The sequence below is a fragment of the Nerophis ophidion genome, linkage group LG02, assembly GCF_033978795.1.
Source record: "Nerophis ophidion isolate RoL-2023_Sa linkage group LG02, RoL_Noph_v1.0, whole genome shotgun sequence".
Classification (NCBI taxonomy): Eukaryota; Metazoa; Chordata; class Actinopteri; order Syngnathiformes; family Syngnathidae; genus Nerophis; species Nerophis ophidion.
In genome coordinates this window covers 28,634,389-28,655,515 of record NC_084612.1, presented here as the reverse complement: position 1 = coordinate 28,655,515, position 21,127 = coordinate 28,634,389, and the positions used below count along the sequence as shown (strand labels likewise).

Sequence of the window (21,127 nt, the reverse complement as noted above, 5' to 3'; positions counted from 1 at the left end):
AACCATGACGTCATCAGATGAGTACAAGTCCCCGTTTGAGTCGTGTACACGCATACCCTGAGCAGAGAGTTTTGGAACTCTTCACCTTGGCCAGCGTTTACAACAGTGTGCATTTTTAAAGACAACTGTATGTGTTTGCGTGTGACCAAGAGGCCTAAACGCTGAGATAAGTATGCATTCATTAAGTATCTGTGTTCGTGCGGACATGGCCTAAGATGCATACAAAATTTAGCTCGTTAGCTAGTCCTACAACCCAGTCTACCGGCCGCGGGTTTAGAAACCCTAGCACAGAGCAGGGATGACCACACCCTGCGCTCCCCGGATCTCATTTGATTGGTTGCTGCAAAGTCCCTTCTTCTTCTCTGTGTTTGTGTGTGTGTGTGTGTGTGTGTGTGTGTGTGTGTGTGTGTGTGTGTGTGTGTGTGTGTGTGTTCATTTTAGTGTGGCTTATAACCTCAGCGCGCATTCCCTCCTAATGTCACAATTAAGACCACATGTAATTATAATGTATAGATTGGGGGCATAGCTATGTTTGGCCGCCATTCTGTAGTTTTTGTTGTACAGCTCATCATAGAGATCTCTGTGTTAAAGGGGAACATTATCACCAGACCTATGTAAGCGTCAATATATACCTTGATGTTGCAGAAAAAAGACCACATGTTTTTTTAACCGATTTCCGAACTCTAAAAGGGTGAATTTGGCGATTGAAACGCCTTTCAATTGTTCGCTGTCGGAGCAATGACCTTTCACCAGTGACGTCACAACAGGAAGCAATCCGCCATTTTCTCAAACACATTACACACACCAAGTCAAATCAGCTCTGTTATTTTCCGCTTTTTCGACTGTTTTCCGTACTTCGGAGACATCATGCCTCGTCGGTGTGTTGTCGGAGGGTGTAACAACACGAACAGAGACGGATTCAAGTTGACTTACGTGGAGTGTGCTAATCAAACATATCAATATTCATGGCATGCTAATCGATGCTAAAATGCTATTTAGGGTAGCTGTCTGTACATATTGCATCATTATGCCTCATTTGTAGCTATATTTGCATCCAGCCTTTCCCTCCACCCACATTTAATGCCAAACAAACACATACCAATCGACGGATTCAAGTTGCACCAGTGGTTAAAAGATGCGAAAGTCCCTCGATTGTTCTGCATACTTTACCGACGATAGCGATGCTACGACAGAGATGTGTGGATATCCTGCGACACTCAAAGCAGATGCATTTCCAAAGATAAAGTCAACAAAATCACAAAGGTGAGTTTTGTTGATGTTATTGACTAATGTACAAATCAGACATATTTGGTCATGGCATGACTGCAAGCTAATCGATGCTAACATGCTATTTAGGCTAGCTGTATGTACATATTGCATCACTATGCTTCATTTGTAGCTATATTTGCATCCAGCCTTTCCCCCCACCCACATTTAATGCCAAACAAACACATACAAATCGACGGATTCATGTTGCACCAGTGGTCAAAAGATGCAATCGTTGGTTAGAAGGCGATCGCCGAATTTGTCCTTGTTGCCTCTGTCTGTCGTGATAAGGCTCAATAGCTTCAGTTTCTTCTTTGATTTTGCTTTCGCTATCTACCTCCACACTCCAACCATCCGTTTCAATACATGGGTAATCTGTTAAATCGCTTAAGCCGCTGAAATCTGAGTCTGAATCCGAGCTAATGTCGCTATATCTTTCTGTTCCATCCACCATGTTTGTTTGTATTGGCATCACACAGTGACGTCACAGGAAAATGGACAGGTGGATATAGCGATGGTGAAAATAAGGCACTGTGAAGCAGTTTTTTGGGATATTGCGTGATGGGTAAAATTTTCAAAAAAACTTTGAAAAATAAAATAAGCCACTTGGAACTGATTTTTATTGGTTTTAACCCTTCTGAAATTGTGATAATGTTCCCCTTTAAAAACTACAGATTTCACCCATATCACAAGTTTTTGCAAATTATGCACGTAATCTATTAATAAAAGCAGAGCTGTGTTTCCTTCAGCAACCGAAGGTGGCGTACTCAAGGCACAAGCGAGAGACTTTGCAGCGACCAATCAAATGAGCTCTGGGGAGCGCGGGGCGTGGTCATCCCTGCTCTGCGCTAGGGTTTCTAAACTCGCCAACCGGCCAACACACCGCAATGTAAACGGGCGAAAATTCAAGGTCGAGAGCACGATCGCATTTCATAGAATATTGCATTGTATTTGCATATCGAACTTTGAGTGTATTTTAGATTATATCAGAATTTAAACAATTTAAACTTTTGTAGTAGAAATGAACAGCCATTAAAGTCATCTCTTGCTTCTATCGCGTTTCAAACCCACGCAGTCAAGGGCAGAACATGCAAACTCCACACAAAAAGACCCTGGGGCCAGGGATCGAACCCAGGACCTTCTTATTGTGAGGCAAACGCACTAACCCCACTATCACTGTGCTGCCTTTGTTTCAGAATAATTCCCACCAATCGTGTATATGTTCCAGATCTCATACCTTCTACCTGTGATCGTTTCCTTGATTAAAAAAAAAAGCTACTTCTAAAAATATATATTTATACGAACATGCCAGTCTTTTGAACGGCTCTTTGAAAGGTTCCTCAACATATATTTCCCTTTGAAGAGCCATAAATCACTTCTCAACATCAAAGCTAATGGCCGTAGTTACTTCTGACTAACTTTGTTTAGGACAACTTATGATTGTGGTTTCAGCACGCAAACATAAAGGAATAACTTAGGATGTGATGAAGATTTCCATGTCGTTGCTGTCATGTAGTGGCCACCCATAGATCGAATTGAAGGCTACTATATTGGGTGAAACACGTGTTAAGGTGACTGAATGGCTGTTATTTTATGTTTAAAGTGCTGTAATAATTAAATAAAAAAACATTTTCGATATATTAATAATAACCCTACTGCATGGAACTCCATTCATAGCGGTCATGTACTGTCCCAATTAAACAATAAACGAGAGACAACTGTTTTGAGCTGTTCTGAACTGCCTATTTTCGTCTAAGCTTGTAACATAGAACAGCGAATAAAACAATAGGTTCCCATGATGACCTCCAGTTAAATGGTTAATGTAGCCACCTGATCTCAATTTAAGTACTTTGCAAAATGCGGATTCAGTATAAGTATCCCTTTTATTATGAATCATCCGTCGCCCAAATCTCACCCATTTTAAATATCGTCAACCCTTGAATGTGATCTGGTTGCAATAAATGTTAATTCCCCCCGAATTGTATTAAGTTCACTAACATCTCACGAGTGTTTTGCAATATTGAATTACTTTGAGACTTAAGCCCTTAATGAGAGTCTAAATAACCCTTTAAAATTAAAGCCTACATTTGTCTATGACTTGTTTTAATAAATTACTGTCCAATGATGTCTTTAATGATCTGGGCATTTGTTACCTTTTATAGGCAAACATAATTGCTTTCTCGGATCCTTCCGTCCATTCTTAGCACACTGAAGGAGACTTTTGGAGCTGCACAAGCACTTCTTACTTAACTTGTTACATCTCCGCCGCTTTCTTTCTCGGTTTCCTGATACACCTTCAAATGCACCATCCCCCCATTCACTACTCTCAACTCTACTCATGCCTGGAGAGGTTTGCACTTGCATGCCAAGAGGGCCTCTTAAACCCACCGCACCACCAACTCCAGCATACACACATACACAGTCTTGTTTTTGAGTTCTCATTGAGCTATGACAGAAGCTACTTGACAGGTGACACAGTCACATGACGTTATCAGGTCTGGCTCACAGATTTAGCCTTTTGAGTGATGACAGACTGTCACTTGCATTGTTTATCTAAACTACAGGATGCCGGAGAGGAAGATGAGCCAGAGGGATAGTTCCTTTTGTAGCTTTTTCACCTCATAAAAAGTCAAGAATGAAAGTCTTACGCAGGAATGGGCAATTACTTTCCCAAAATGGCCACATGAGAAACAGAAAATATCAGGACTGACATGTTTGACTAAATTATGCTTAATATCAGTTGTATCTCTTCATAAAAACCTTCAAATAAATTGTTCTGCCACAATGTGACTAGTAAAAGTAAATGTTTTACATTATGCAATGTAAAATATGTTTAGCAGAAACATAATTTAACTAAATTTCTCAAGAAAAAATGGGCAGGAATATACCCTGCCTGAATTTAATCCCAACATAAATACAGGACCATGAGTAATCTGGGTATGGGATTCTCAGAGCAAGGCACTGCTCCAAACCTGTTTGTGGGGTGTGAAGGGCAGCACCGGTATTTTTTTTTAAACCTCAAAACCAAGCCTGGTTTATGCTTCTGCGTCAATGCTTGTGTATGCTCCGCTCTGTGTGCACCTCAAAAAAAAAATCTAACACCTTGTAGGAATAGTTATTAAATCAATTAATAAAAAACTAATGAAAATAAAGTCAGAAACTTTGCAAAAATTGCCATGTCTGTGGTTTTTGTTTTTTGCCATTAGCCTTCAAACAGGCTGCAAGAAGGTTTACTCTAGCTCTCAATGCCTGTGCATGTGTATTCAACTGTATAACATGAATTAAATGAATATTAATGAATGATATAATTAAATGAATGGCGTGAACCCACTTGTCAGCCATTCACAATGTTTGTTTCAGTGGGAGGAGGTGAAACTGCTATCTTACACGCACAGGATCCATGGACAGAGCCTGTGCCAATTGAAAAAAATGGACATAATAATATAATCAAATCAGGGTATTAGTAGGTAATAATTATATTGATTGTGTGTTATTGATTGTTGATTAATTGTGTCATGAAGCGATTGAAGCAAAATGGAGTGTACTGCTTGGGTGCAGCCAGCATATGTGCTCTTAATTATGTGAAATAGTGCTATTTAAATAATAATACATCATTGGTTACAATAAGTTCATTATCATCCACCCCAACCATTCCACAACTCCTCATGTAATTTAAAAAAAATAATCTGTGACAGCTGGTGTCGTGAATGCATAGGTGCATTGCCAGTGAGAAAGAGAGAAACATGACAGCATATTAATGACAGATCAATGACATCAGTGGTGCATGTCCTTGAATTGTTTCACTCCAAACATGTGTGCATACATAGTGTGCTTATGAAGACAAGAAAAAGCTGAAAAAAATGCGATCGAACAGTGTGAGTGTTGTAATAACAAACCCTGTTTCTATATGAGTTGGGAAATTGGGTTCGATGTAAATATAAACGGAATACAATGATTTGCAAATCCTTTTCAACCCATATTCAATTGAATACACTACAATGACAACATATTTGATGTTCAAACTCATAAACTTTTTTTTTTTTTGCAAATAATAATCAACTTAGAATATCACGGCTGCAACATGTGCCAAATTAGTTGGGAAAGGGCATGTTCACCACTGTGTTACATCACATTTTCTTTTAACAACACTCAATAAACGTTTGGGAACTGAGGAAACTAATTGTTGAAGCTTTGAAAGTGGAATTCTTTACCATTCTTGCTTGATGTACAACTTAAGTTGTTCAACAGTCCGGGGTCTTGTCGTATTTTACGCTTCATAATGCGCCACACATTTTCCATGGGAGACGTGTCTGGACTGCAGGCGGGCCAGGAAAGTACCCGCACTCTCTTACTACGAAGCCACGCTATTGTAACACGTGGCTTGGCATTGTTTTGCTAAAATACGCAGCGGCGTCAATGATAACGTTGCTTGGATGACAAGATATGTTGCTCCAAAACCTGTATGGACCTTTCAGCATTAATGGTGCCTCACAGATGTGTAAGTTACCCATGGCTTGGGCACTAATACACCCCCATACCATTACAGATGCTGGCTTTTGAACTTTGCGCCTTTAACAATCCGTAGGGTTATTTTCCTCTTTGTTCTGGAGGACACCACGTCCACAGTAAATATAATTTAAAATATGGACTCGTCAGACCACAAAACACATTTCTATTTTGCATCAGTCCATCTTAGATGAGGTCGGGCCGAGTGAACCCGGCAGCGTTCCTGGGTGTCGTTGATATATGGCCTTCGCTTTGCATAGTGGAGTTTTAACTAGCACTTACAGATGTAGCGACCAACTGTAGTTACTGACTGTAGTTTTATGAAGTGTTCCTGAGCACATGTGGTGATATCCTTTACACACTGATGTCGGTTTTTGGTGCAGTACCGCCTGAGGGATCAAAGGTCCGTAATATCATCGCTTACGTGCAGTGATTTCTACAGATTCTCTGAACTTTTTGATGATTTTACGGACCGTAGATGGCAAAATCCCTAAATTCCTTGCAATAGCTTGTTGAGAAATGTTGAAAAATGGGTTTTTTGCTTACAAATTGGTGACCCTCGCCCCATCCTTGTTTGTGAATTGCTTAGCATTTCATGGTAGCTGATTTTATACCTAATAATGGCACCCACCTGTTTCCAATTAGCCTGCACACCTGTGGGATGTTCCAAATAAGTGTTTGATGAGCAGTCCTCAACTTTATCACAACATATTGCCACCATTCTCAACTTTTTTGTCACGTGTTGCTGGCATCAAACTCTAAAATTAATGATTATTTGCACACAAACAACATGTTTATCAGTTTTAACATCAAATATGTTGTCTTTGTAGCATATTCAACTGAATATGTGTTGAAAATGATTTGCAAATCATAGTATTCCGTTTATATTTACATCTAACACGATTTCCCAACTCATATGGAAACGGGGTTTGTACTGCTGTGTCAGACATAATAGAGAGAACTGAGGAAAATAACACTTATAACAAGTCTCTCTTAGTTTTTACAGAGAGTCAGTGTCCATAAGGATTCAAATAACTTTATTGTCATACCAACACACATGAGACACATGAGCTGGCTCAACGTTTACCACCCAACATCCCAGATTTAGCCCAATGAGTTCCACAAAAACAATAGTAAGTGAATATACTTTAAATCGAATAGGATATAAATACAGTAGGTTATAAACAGCATAAGTTAATAGGAATATACTATAAATAGAATAGAACTGAAAAACAGAATACATTGTGATTCTGTAGTACAAACCCTGTTTCCATATTAGTTGGGAAATTGTGTTGGATGTAAATATAAACGGAATATAATGATTTGCAAATCCTTTTCAACCCATATTCAATTGAATGCACTACTTTTTTTTGCAAATAATAATTAACTTAGAATTTCATGGCTGCAACATGTTCCAATGTAGTTGGGAAAGGGCATGTCCACAACTGTATTATGTCACCTTTTCTTTTAACAACGCTCAATAAATGTTTGGGAACTGAGGAAACTAATTGTTTAAGCTTTGAAAGTGGAATTACTTCCCATTCTTTTATGTAGAGCTTCAGTCGTCCAACAGTCCGAGGTCTCCGCTGTCGTATTTTATGCTTCATAGTGCACCACACATTTGCGATGGAAGACAGGTCTGGACTGCAGGCAGGCCAGGAAAGTACCCGCACTCTTTTTTTTACGAAGCCACTCTGTTGTAACACGTGCTGAATGTGGTTTGGCATTGTCTTGCTGAACTAAGCAGGGACGTCCATCAAAAAGACGGCGCTTTGATGGCAGCATATGTTGTTCCAAAACCTGTATGTACCTTTCAGCATTAATGGTGCCTTCACCCATGCCTTGGGCACTAATGCACCGCCATACCATCACAGATGCTGGCTTTTGAACTTTTCATCGACAACAGTCTGGATGGTTCGCTTCCCCTTTGGTCCGGATGACACTTTGTCGAATATTTCCAAAAACAATTTGAAATGTGGACTCGTCAGACCACAGAACATTTTTCCACTTTGCATCAGTTCATCTTAGATGATCTCGGGCCCAGATAAGCCGGCGGCGTTTCTGGATGTTGTTGATAAATGGCTTTCGCTGTGCATAGTAGAGCTTTAACTTGCACTTACAGATGTAGCGACGAACTGTTTTTAGTGACAGTGGTTTTCTGTAGTGTTCCTGAGCCCATGTGGTGATATCCTTTAGAGATTGATGTCGTTTTTTGATTCAGTGCCGTCTGAGGGATCGAAGGTTACGGTCATTCAATGTTGGTTTCCAGCCATGCCACTTATGTGGAGTGATTTCTCCAGATTCTCTGAACCTTTTGATGATATTATGGACCGTAGATGTTGAAATCCCTAAATTTCTTGAAATTGCACTTTGAGAAATGTTGTTCTTAAACTGTTTGACTATTTGCTGGCATCAAATTATAAAGTTAATGATTATTTGCAAAAAAAAAACTGTTTATCAGTTTGAACATCAAATATGTTGTCTTTGTAGCATATTCAACTGAATATGGGTTGAAAATGATTTGCAAATCACGGTATTCCGTTTATATTTACATCTAACACAAATCCCCAACTCATATGGATACGGGGTTTGTATATTTGATGAGACATTTAGATTTAAACATTAAAATAATTATATTTGACATTCAGATTTATATTCACCATTTAATATTTAGTTTGACATTTATAATGTAAGTTTATGTTTCATTAAGATTTAGATTTAACATGTATACTTTACAATTAACATTAAAATTTAAGATTAAATTAACATTTGCATTATACCTTGAAATTGTATTTTTACCTCAAACGTGAAGAAAATTAGTTAAAATAGGTTAAATGTTAGAAAGTGAGCTAAATACTCAAAATGTGTCAGCTAGGAAGTTGTGTTCTGGGTACAAACCATTGTGGACGTGATGTTATAAAAGCAACCATACTGACAATGTGAAACATGACATCCTTTGGTAATGATAACTGAATATTTATTTATCCAGTACTCTTGTCTTATTTTGTATATTGTACAGTATTTTGTATTTGTGTAGTGTTTTGTATATTGTACAGGATTGCTTATTGTTTTAATTGGAGAGTATTCTGTTTATTTCAATTCTTAGTTTTGTCTTTATTACCTCTTGTGTAATTTATTTATATCCCATATTTGTTCCCACCACCGTACCTTAAGTTGGAGTCCTTAATCTCATTATATGCAAATGTAATGACAATAAAGCCCATTCTATTCTATTCTATTATATTCTAAATATTCATTCTGATTTGTAATTTACCACATTGGTTGAAAATGTAAAAAAAAAAAAATGAATACACACAAACACAAATGTGCAGATGTTTGTTCATATACAAATTTTAACCAAATTTATTTGGGACGTAACCTCTTGACTTCACATTTCAGAAGAGCAGAGTGGGAAGAGGTCAAAAGTCATCCATCTGAGACTTCTCCGTATTTCATCTCAAATATAATGTGTGCAAAAGACAGACATTGTTTCTCCTTCGAGAAGAACGGCTGTAATTCACTTTGAGCTGATATGGTTTTCTCTTTGTCTTGTTCAGTTTTCACCCCTCGTATTTGCACCACCTGAAAGGATAGGCTAGAACAACACACGATATTGTTACAATAATTATTTATTAAAGTTAAAATATCTTTAGCACAGGTTAAAAATTAGACACTTCCGTCGACAATGAGCGCCTTGGGATTGAATATTGTGGAAAATAAACACTCTTTTGAAATCAGACATCTTCACCACTGGTCCCTCATTGTGATCATCATAAAATGTGACATCCAAGTTTTTAGAGTGGAGACAAATGTGGATTAGATACAATATTAGATTTCAAATCAAAATCTGGACATTTTTCTTGATGTGAATACATTCTGTTTTTTGTCTCCAGCTTAATTTTTTCAATATTGCATTTGAACTGTTGGCCTTTTTCAAAAACAGCAGCACACTTTACAGCTGGTGAAGAGTTACTTCCATAGAGATAACAAAAGGGCCTGCCCAACATTTTCCGTGTTTAAACTTAATCCCTTGACTGTGTGCGCATATGCCATTTCTTATTTCCCACACTGAAATGTTCAGCAAATTATTGTATGGTCCTTTCTTGCATCTGTCGAATCTTATAAAACATAAAAACATGGATGAATTATACAAGGAGAGGACTGTAATTGTCAGACCGATGCATCAGGTATCGGTAAGAAAACATTAACAGCAATTAGATGTCTTCTGCTTTTAATTTTTTACAAACCATATGCAGTGTAATTGTTATTTTTTTTTATCTTTTTCCTTCCATGCTATATGAGAATTTGGGATTACAAAAGTACCTGAACAAATTGCTTTTACAATAACATGCATAGGTGTTTGGTATTTACATCCTATTTACAGACGTTGGCTAAAAGCGGTCTCCACAGTTTGTTTTCAGTAGTTGTTCTTGGGTCGGTGATCCCACAGCAGTCTAATACTGGTCAGTTGAGTACACAGTACATGCACATACAGTAAAATAGAATGCTTTCATGACTAAGAAAACTCCATTGATACAAAGGAATAGCTTAATACTGCAAGCTATGTGTTTGACTACTTTGCATAACACAGACCAGATTTTTTTTATTTCTTATTTGTCTCTATTACGTGCCAGTTTCTCTGCGAGGAATACTTGGAAAAGTTAATTTATGATGTTAACTGTGCCTTGAATGGAAAATCAAATAGGAAAGCGCATGCACAGCACCAGCGCAGGACATTAAGCTGAGACTGTATCTTTCTCCCTCTGTCTGTCCAGTAAAAACAGTACAGCCTCATCATGAGTAAGAAGACACCATCCATCACTGCAGACAAACTGAAAGGGTCTCTCAATGGCTGTTAGAAAGTGTACCACTTCTGACACCACTGTCGTATTTGTGCGTCTGTGGGAAAAATGCAAGTAATAAAAGGCAGCCATTGGGAAAAGGGTCTTTACAAAATCAGTGAAACATAATGGTCATTTAAACAACAATAACAGGAAAATATAGTACAGTGTTATATGCATATGTACATTGGATGACTTAGCATATCTTAGTAAGAAAAGGAAGACTTGTTTGCGATTCATGGCTAGGTAACCTCCTCATGGGGTATTGCAAAAAGATATTGCTCGGTAAATAAGAAAAAACACCAGCGTCATATCCTCAGTTCTCCCCACAAGTACAGGTCCATTGTCCACCTCCAGCTCATTTACACCCAGCCTTTCATATAGGCAATCAGCTGCTCTGTGTCCTCACTGGGGGTCCATAAACACTCGATTTCACATAACCGCCTCTGATAAAGGAGGCAAGCGGCTCCACTAGCATGTTAATGGGCTTTCCCATGAAGCTTATCTCCGACGGGGGGTCACGGAGGCCAAGTGGCAAGGGGCTGATCGCCATTGCAATAAGACCCTAGAAGCTGTTAGCGCCGCTTACGACCCCTCGGACGCAGCCGGCCCAGGGCCTACTTTTTTGACTAATCAAAGTCTTCATTCAGGCCCATGTGGGAAATAATACACACCTTTACAACAGTACAATTGAAATGAGGGCCATGCTCAAATTAACCTCTCCTACCTGAGACGTGGGCTCTCCTTGATGTGATATGAGGAGCCATAACTCTTTAATTGTCGATCAGCAGCAGTTTTACACTACATACAAACTTAGGAGCTGACCCACGGAATTGAGATATTGAGAAAGTGTTTGGAAGTTTAACTCTTTGGGGACATTCCATTTTAATTATCTTCAAAGCCAAACAGTAAAAATCCCGTAGTTTTACTTATTTTGCTCTAATTCATAAATAAACATGTATCATCAATCGTGCAATGTTTTTTATTTTAAAAATACTTTGGTCAGATAAAGTCACAAGTTTAAGTTAGTAAAATAACTCTTGCAAATTTATACTAATTGAAAACTGACATCATTTCATCAAAAGGCCTTCTTAGACTTAGTTTTCGACTAAAGGATGGTGAATTAATTTTGTCTCTTCTGACTATGAATACTGACTTTAAATGGAGTTGGATGTGTTAAACAATGCTAAAGCGTCAAATCATAAGGCTTACAATCAGTTTTGGATGCCTCTCTTGCGGGGTTTAGCATCTGGCTATGACGTGAAGTCATCGCGGAGTGGACGTGCTCATTTGGTCATCATGTCAAGTTCTCAGCCAGAGCAGGAGGAGCCAAAATATGATAAAAAAGTCAGGAGAAAATATTTGTTTCATATAACCTTGGCATGTGCATAACAACACCAACATGTAGTGCTATAAATGCTGCTAAAAGCAACTTTATTAATCGATTGACAGGCGCGTAGGTGTACTTAATGCTGTGAATCTATAAAACATTTATGAAGATTATTTTCAAAAATGTCTGGAAAAATTAATAGACGACTGCGAGATGTATATTTAAACGTTGGACATTTTCAAAAGATAAATTATGATACTTTCAGTGGGTGGGGCGTGGTTTCATTTGCAATCTGAGAAGGCCTCCAGAATCAAACAGCTTTTAGATAGACTGTGGAACAAAATTTAAGCATAATTTACACCAAAGCATGAGGTGGTTTTTCAGACGTTTCGATATTGAAGTCTGTTGCACAAGCAAGAATTGAACACTTTTTTTACACACCTGAACACCGGACATGACATGTCCGTGAGTTCCTTGTTCACAATTCTCTCCCAAAAATCCCTTTGTCGTGTCTACTGCCAAAGGTAAGGACGTTGCCTTTGAGCGATCACACGCTGCCTTTGTCTTCACAGCTCCAAAACCATGGAGTCGCAATAAATAGATGAGAATTACAGCTCATGACGCAACACACCCTTTAATGGAACCACCTACAAGTCCAAAATGTACTCTGTTGAAATTTTAGAAATATCACTTTTATTTTGCGAGAACCTGCATTGGAAACACAGTTGCTGTTGATGTTTAATATTAAATATGCTTGTTAAAATAAAACCTCTGCTTTGTTTTTAATGAATACTACTGTATTTTAATATTGGTCATTAAGATGGTACTTGGAGAGACGAGTGTTTTCTAAAATAGTACTTGGTGAAAACATTTTAGGAACCACTGATCCGGACCACAAGGATGGGTTTAACTATGGATTAAAATCATGATATGTCCCCTTTTAAATTAAAGAGGAAAAAAGATTACACGTTTGACATTTTTGTAAGGGGCTGAAGTTGATTGAGAGATTTGAGTGAAAAAACAAACCAAAAAAATGCAAATATAAGTCCAAAATGCTTATACAGTTTGTCCTATTCAGCTTTGGGGTATTGTTAAATAACTAGCAGTGTATCGTACACCTGTGAAATTATTGGACATTGACATTTTTATATTTAACATGAAAAGAGCCCTCCTAGGGAAAAATTATGTATAATGGAGTAAGACAAAGAAAATGATGGCCAAAATATAGTAAAAAAATACAGAATGGACAAAATAGTCAGCCTTTGTCCCCTTAGGGTTAACTAAAAGGAACAAACACAAACGTTTTGGATCTGCTAGTTTAATCTGAACATTGTTTATTTAGGGGCATGTGTTGGGTAGTTGTTTGCATGATTTTGCTTACTAGCATTGATGGAAATATCTCCCCTGGTTGCAGGAACATGCACCTGGGGATAGGTTGATTGGCAACACTAAATTGGCCCTAGTGTGTGAATGTGAGTGTGCATGTTGTCTGTCTATCTGTGTTGGCCCTGCGATGAGGTGGCGACTTGTCCAGGGTGTACCCCGCCTTCCGCTCGATTGTAGCTGAGATAGGCGCCAGCGCACCCCGCGACCCCAAAAGGGAATAAGCGGTAGAAAATTGATGGATGGACGGGTTGCAGGAACAAAGCCAAGTAAAATGTGTTGTTATCCTATGTATGTACGCGTATGGTTATATTTCTTTAACGTTATTAACGCCATAATACATTTTGTCTTGTCCATTTAACGATATGGTGATTAAGCAGGCTGGAGTTTCCCGTCCAAAGGCAAAACCCAGTAACTCAATTTTGGTCAAAACTGAGCTAATAATAATTTTGGAGTTCCTAGGTGATATGCTTTACATTAGTGTATGCGATATTGTAATTTGTTCCGTAAGCAAGCTGTTACGCGCATGGCAGGACCTAGCAACTACCACATAACCGCGTAGATACAACAGAAGAACCTAGTATCTCAAGGGACCAATCGGAGCTTCTTTGTCAGTCACCTTATTGTCTTTAATGAGACATTTGCACGAATGGGGGCCGACGGTCAACCTGATTATGTGATATTATGGCACGAGGGGATATTTGGAAGATTGGCCCAGGACGTTGCAAGCACCTTCATTAAATGTATTGTTCTTGATTCTTCCCCTTGCATACTCTTTTGGGCAGATAACTGTGGAGGTCAAAGTTAAAACTGGACGCTGTACACGGCTCTTGCCCAATGTGCAAACGCAGAACGGGGCCCCCCGAGATTGTGATAAAATATCTGGAGAAAGGGCACACGTTCATGAGAGCAGATTCAATCCATGGCTCAATCGGCAAGAAAATGAAAGCTCAAGAAAACATCTATACGTTTGATGACTTTTTAATCTTTGTAAGACAGCATCAAGATAGATTGGTTTTCCTTTGTTTTCTCAAAATCAGCTAGAAGTGAGTTACTAGGTTTTTGCCTTTGGACGGGAGAGTTGTACACTTGAGGGGAAGACTTTGATAGCATATGGTTATCGCTTGCTGGCTTACACTTTCTGCTATATGGGAGAGGATGAAGGGGATATATGCATAACTCTGTGGATGCTCCTAACTTTTCACTCTTAAACTGAAGGATTACGCCTTGTTCACAGCAGGGGGAATAGCATGTATCCTAGCATATCCTCTTAAGCCACTTGTGTTAACATTGTGAAGCCTGATGTCCAGCCAGCAGTTCTAACATCCTTTGCTACTCCCACCTAAAGAGGAGAAAGCAATCCTTGCAGGGTCCAAATACGCTTGTGTCCTCCGCCAGAAAGTCCATTAGATGTATTTTGTTTTTTAAATTCAGAACATTAGTGTCACCAATTGTGCATGCAATTAGGGCATTAAATCATGCTGTCAGAAAGCTGACTGTACAGCTCAATGTAGCACGTGGAATACCACCTGTCTAAACCTGCTGGCTATTTCTTTATCATTTTATTTATTTTAAAAGTTGCATTGTACATATTCATAAACCCCTTTCTTTCCAGCTTTGACCAAAGTCCATATGTTTGCGGTCTAATTCTACAAGACTCTCTTACGTAGGGGATGACAAATACAAGTTTAAATTGTCTGTTTTCCCCCATTACCTAATCAGATGCCGAAGATTTGTTGTACAGCATTTATCAGTGCTATTACTCTCATGTCTGCTTAGAGCTTTTTGGTTAATCCGATTTTCTATATTCCTTCTTAAATCTTCTTGGGCGATCTCCTCTCTCAGCAAGGGGGCTTGATGCCTAACTGCTCACACAAAGCACATGCTTATTTGCAGTTGTTCAGAATAAAGAGGGAGGATGGGCTTTAAAGGCTCTAGAATTCCTTGCCGTCATTAGTTGTATAGCGTAAAGTCTGTTTCCTAGTGACTAGACCAAGCCTTTGCTACTGTCCCTGTGTCCATTTCCAAAACCGAAACAAAGTGACCACTTTTAAGAGTTGTCCATTGAGTTTGTGCATTTCAATGCCTGCATGTGTGTGATTTGTGTGTATGCCGGGGGCGAAGGATTAGAGCACAGCATTTGCCATGGGTTTTTACACTGTAATCCTTTCACCTTTGACCCCACCCCCTCCACTCCAAACATGTCTGGCTTGAGGTCACTAATAAACGTGACACCCCACCAGGCATGTGATGCCAAGCACTTTTCAGTTACACTGCAATTTCTAGCAGCATCACCAACCCAAATAAGTTTGGCGGAACACTTTTTTACCCCTAATTTGACACTAATTGGGTGTCCAATCAGATGGACGTGCACTTCTTAGTTAGGATCACTGTCAAGAAGGTAATCAAATAAAGGCCTAGAAGTTAATCAGCTGAAAGTGCACTGCGGTCTATCCCCTTACTGACACTTATGTGCTGCACAACACATTTGCAAGGAAAGGAATGAGGCATAGGAGATGTATTGTCCGTATACAATATATGATAACTGCATTCAAACAGTTGAGCTCCCTACCATTCATGTCAATGCTCCCCACCCTCCTTTCCACATATTCATCATCTTAATATATTTACAACATGGCCAAGTGAGTAATATACATTTGACCTGTGATTAGGGAAACTGCCTATTGTTTACCCATTGAACAATCCTATTATGTAGACAACATGTTTACATACTGTCTTTCTCTTTAGACTACTGTGTTTATGTGCGTGTCTGACAGAGGAAAATGAATATTTTGTGTGCATATTCTATATATCCTATTACTGGTAGCAAAAAGTCATCAAGTTGGTGTACATGCACGTGCATTTAGGTCCCAAAGGTACGACAAAGTTTGAGTTCTTTCAAAATATGCAAGTGGATTATCAACAGAAAATCTAAAAAGTTACTTTTATAAATTAACTTCCGTGAAAGGTAATCGACATCCGACAATCCGAATCATTGTGTTGTATCACCGAAGGGACAGAAGATCTAAGTGGCAAAATATATACACATACAGTATTTGGTGGATAAGCCTAGCGAACACACAAGAGAGTAGTTGCATTCAAGTCATTGTCATAGTTATAATGATAAGATTTTTCCTGTTCCGATTCCACTTTCGATTCTGCGTTTTGGTTCCTTAAGGGTTGTCTTATTGATTCTTATTCGGAAAAAAAAGAACAACAGGTGAATTAGTTTAGTTTCAAGGTAACTTGACTTTAGATGGCCTACAGAGAGGTCACATCTGTAGCATAGAAGAAAAAAGGTACGTTTTACTGTATATACATTTGAAAACAAATGAAATAATTAATAAATATTCTTCTGTAGAATTTAACAAAATAAATAATGTGGAAATTACACAATTTGACAAAATGTCAAGCGATTCAAAGGAGTTGATACACTGGGAACCGGTTCTTGTTAAGAATTGGTTTTTGATTTCCATCCCGAGTCATAGTATAACTATAACACTGGCTCAGCCAAAGACAAGGACGCAAGATGGATATGTACGAGGCCTGGATCATCGTAAAAAAAACAACTTGGAACTATGTCCTCACAGCTGGCTGTACCTGCACGGCAGGGTGAGTATTCATACAGTAATGATATTATTTATTTTTACACTTTTATAACCCATTTTGACTGTTATGTTACAGCGAAGACTACTTATCAGTCACTTTAGATATTTATCTACATCTTAAACCAAGGATCATAATGAGACCAACGAGTGAATAGATAACCTAATCGACATGAAAAGAGCACTGCAAATGCAAGCGTGTTATATTACATCCTCAGTTTTCTCCGTATGTTTGATGGCTTACAACCATTAGTGTTACCTGTAGCTCTGAAAATACAGTGAGTATGTCAGAATTCATACATCTCAAAACATACCAACCTTTCTGAATTTAGTTTTGAACCTACACCTCCTCTACTGAATCTGTGTGAGTAAATGGGACTAGTGCTTAAATAGTACTTCACTTCCAAGACATACCGTAAATGCACGCAAATGTTTTATAACACAGGCTGTAAAAGGGTGTATATCTTGATGGTTTTCTCCCTGTGTATAACATACACTGTGATCCTGGGCCGGGTCATTGCTAGAAAATAGCATGCATCCTGTCAAATTATCAACAGTTGCAACAAAGTGACTGATTGTACGCATGGATTTTTTTTTGTTAAATGCATTTTCTTAAATGAAAGGTAGAACAGGGAGCAGATGAGTAACATCAGGGCCGAGCATTTGGGTGAGCTGACACTCGTGCTCATTAGCACATACAACGTTTGTAGTAAACGTGAAGTAGGACACGAGGTCATGACAGCCCAAAATGTTCAGGTCAAGTTTTTTTTTTTTAAACTCTATGATGTGGTCCTCCAGAAAAAACGGGTTACCTTTTAAGGTTAGACAGAGCATAGACTTGACACCCCCTTCTTTTTTAAAACTCTTGCTCTCTTCAGCTCCGGTTTTGGACTTCACCGGCAGTATGTCGACTCATCGAGATGTACAAAACCCTTTGACGTTAGATGAATGGACAGCTTCTGGCAGGATGCGCTTTGCCACTTTGTGACTGCCATTTAATTGGCGTGCCCCAGTTCCCCACACTTTTTCTCTTCACCCCCACCCACGCTCACTGTGGCCAGTTTCTGTCCCACATCAAAAGTGTGGTTACGTGTCCCTTCAAAGAGTTTAAGACCTATTGGCACCACACTGCTGCCTACTTGGCTGAATGTAAGGATATGTGAAGTAAAACTACATGAGCTACTTGAGGGGAGAACTGGTGATGCCTATCCTTCTAGAACACAACATGCAGAGTACAGCATCCCGAGCTATACGTAGTTGACATATTGTACATACAGTATTTACAGTGGCATATGTGAGCAATGCTGTATTTTGGTTGTGAACCTGTGAGCCTTGACTGTTTATGTCACTGAGCATCTACCGTAACTGAAATATTATTTTACTTTCCCCCTGCGTAACATCTGTCTGTTGCATCCAACACTTTGGCATGCAGCGGGGGAGAGTGGACTGACTTGACTGACGGGATTGTAGAGAAGTCACCACAAAGTAAGAGGTAGGGGATGTACGGTAGAGGTGAGGTGTTCAGTTCCCTGTTGACCATGTAAAGGTTGCCTGTGTCCCAGTTGAGGTTGTCCGTGCACTGGTATGGCATCTTATCTGTCCATTTGATCTTAATGGTCCACTGAAGACAGAGGTTGCGGTGTCCTCATATCTACAATCTATGGTGGAGGTGTTCTTTCTCCCAGAGTATTAGGCTGGAATGAAAGCACCTTATGCAACCATGCAAAGCCACAGTTCCTCCATCTGGGTTGGCAGCCGTGGCAGCTATAGTAAATAATACATACAGTAGGCTACTGAACGAAAGAAAACATATGAATGGTATCAATATAAATATTTATATAACTTTTTTTCAAGTTAAGTTCAACCCACTGATTCACCAACGTTTCCTTTTAGGTATGACTTTCTTTTTTCACAGCTAGAAATTGTGTGTTGCCTTGTAATAGCTGTAAGCTTGTCTACAAATAGATGTACCTACGCAGTAAGATCTCGATGCAGTATAGAAAACACTTTTCATGTAACTATTAGAAAATACGTTATCATAGAAAGGATGTTTAAAATTACACATATGGAAGTTGAAAGCTATGATACTCTGGAGCTGCAATGATACACATTATGGTGTTTTCATGCTGTCATCCATCTCTATTTACATATGCTGAAGTAGATATTGGTGTTCGGAGAACAAGCCAGTGATAATTGGAAGCACTTTAGCTTGTTTACAGTCACAATAAGCTGAAGAGAAATGATACTGGAAATGATAATTACATGGTGTCTGAATAGAGTAGTGGCTTCATGTGGAAAATGGTGGGCCATGAGGACTACCCACAGTCGTGAAAGTTTATGGTATGGTGAAAACGACTTGGTATGTGTCCCGGTTTTAGAGTATGGGTTTTATTATGAATTATTTACAGAAGCATGCATCAGTGCAGTTCCTGCTGACGAGAAAGTTGTCCTCTCGATTTCACTGTCTCTCATGTTGAGTCTTTTTTCCCCCTTTTTTGTTTCGTAGAAAAAAGCTGAAGTTAAAATATCAGGGAAGGGGACAGAAGTTGCCATTTTGAGGGATTTCAGCAGGTCCTGTCTTTTGTTCCCCGGTGAAGACAATTTTTGAATGTTGTGCTTTGTGGGTGTCTTCACGTGATTGATCAGCCGCTCTGATGTCCTCACTGCTCAGTTGTGGAGTTGTCTGTGCAAAGAAAGAAGAAGAGGAATGGACAGTCTCATTATTTTGTGACTCAGACAACCAGACACTCACACATGCATGAACTGTAGCGCTTCCCTGGAACCATCGCGCATAATGTGTAGCATAAGAAAGTGAAGACCACATTAGAAGCTGTATGGTACTTTTGTCTCAGCACGCAGGGTTTATAGTGACACACAGTGAGTCACGGTCACATTATTTAAGGGCTGCAGAGGGCTCTGCCAGCATCAAAACAAAGGCAGCGTGACCACCCTCTGAGTGTACATGGCAAGCCCACTTGGCAGAGATTCAGAGTGACAGTGGCGTCTGCATGGGGGGGCTGACTCTTCAATCAGCTTCAATTAAGGCCAAAGGTACACAAGCACATTTAGTGCCTGAGTACCGTGGATTGCGTATGTTTTCTAGCGTGGTCAAGTTACACATGTTTGTTACAAACAAAAAACGTCTTAATATTTATGTACAACCCGCTAACCCTTTTCTTTGTGGGTGGGCCAACAGCAACACACTGGATCCACATTCTTTCTACTGAATATCCAAGTGCCTGTCTCAAAAAATGCCCACCCTGCATGCATAATAAATCAGCATAAACAAAGTATTGACATTGCATTACATTCAAATGAAGCATCTTACACGCTTGCAAAATATTGTTTTCTTTGTTGGGTAGTTTTCTCCTGTCGATGTTTTCTTTGGGCTTTACCACAGTGAGTGACTACCGGTATTAGTTTGGCTCAATCTTTTTTTTATCATGAGCCCTTCCTGATGCAACACTTGTATTTAGCCAGATTGCGACAGTGTCATTCACCAGCCAAAATAGTAATTTTGAAAATAACTTGTTTGTTAACATCACACCGTTGTGTTGGAAGTTAACACACTATTGTGTTGGAAGCAATAACAGGTATGTTATACATCACACCAGATGCTAGTGTAACAGAAGCCAACTGGCTGGGATCGTCACTCAAGACGCCTTAAAGGGGAACATTATCACCAAACCTATGCAAGCGTCAATATATACCTTGATGTTGTAGAAAAAAGACCATGTATTTTTTTAACTGATTTCCAAACTCTAAATGGGTGAATTTTGGCAAATTAAACGCCTTTCTGTTTATCGATCTTGTAGCGATGACGTCAGAACGTGACATCACCGAGGTAATACACCCGCCATTTTCATTTTCAAAACATTACAAACACCGGGTCTCAGCTCTGTTATTTTCCGTTTTTTCGACTATTTCTTGGAACCTTGTAGACACCATGCCTCGTCGGTGTGTTGTCGGAGGGTGTAACAACACTAACAGGGAGGGATTCAAGTTGCACCACTGGCAAGAAATCTGCCGCCAGACCCCCATTGAATGTCCAAGAGTGTCTGCACATTTTGCCGGCGGTGCTACGACAGACATGGCACAAAGATGGATGGATAACCTGCAGATGCATTTGCAACGATTAAGTCAACGAAATCACAAAGGTGAGTTTTGTTGATGTTGTTGTCTTATGTGCTAATCAG

General features: G+C 39.2%; 1 protein-coding gene across 1 annotated transcript in view; it reads right to left on the bottom strand.

The window, feature by feature from the left end:
- Positions 1-9,134: 9,134 nt before the first annotated feature.
- mafa (MAF bZIP transcription factor a) overlaps positions 9,135-21,127 on the bottom strand; it is a 195,469-nt gene continuing 183,476 nt past the window's right edge. The window contains exon 3 of the mRNA XM_061880829.1: positions 9,135-19,614. The gene's annotated coding sequence lies outside the window, so the exon portion shown is untranslated. The remainder of the gene's footprint in view (positions 19,615-21,127) is intronic.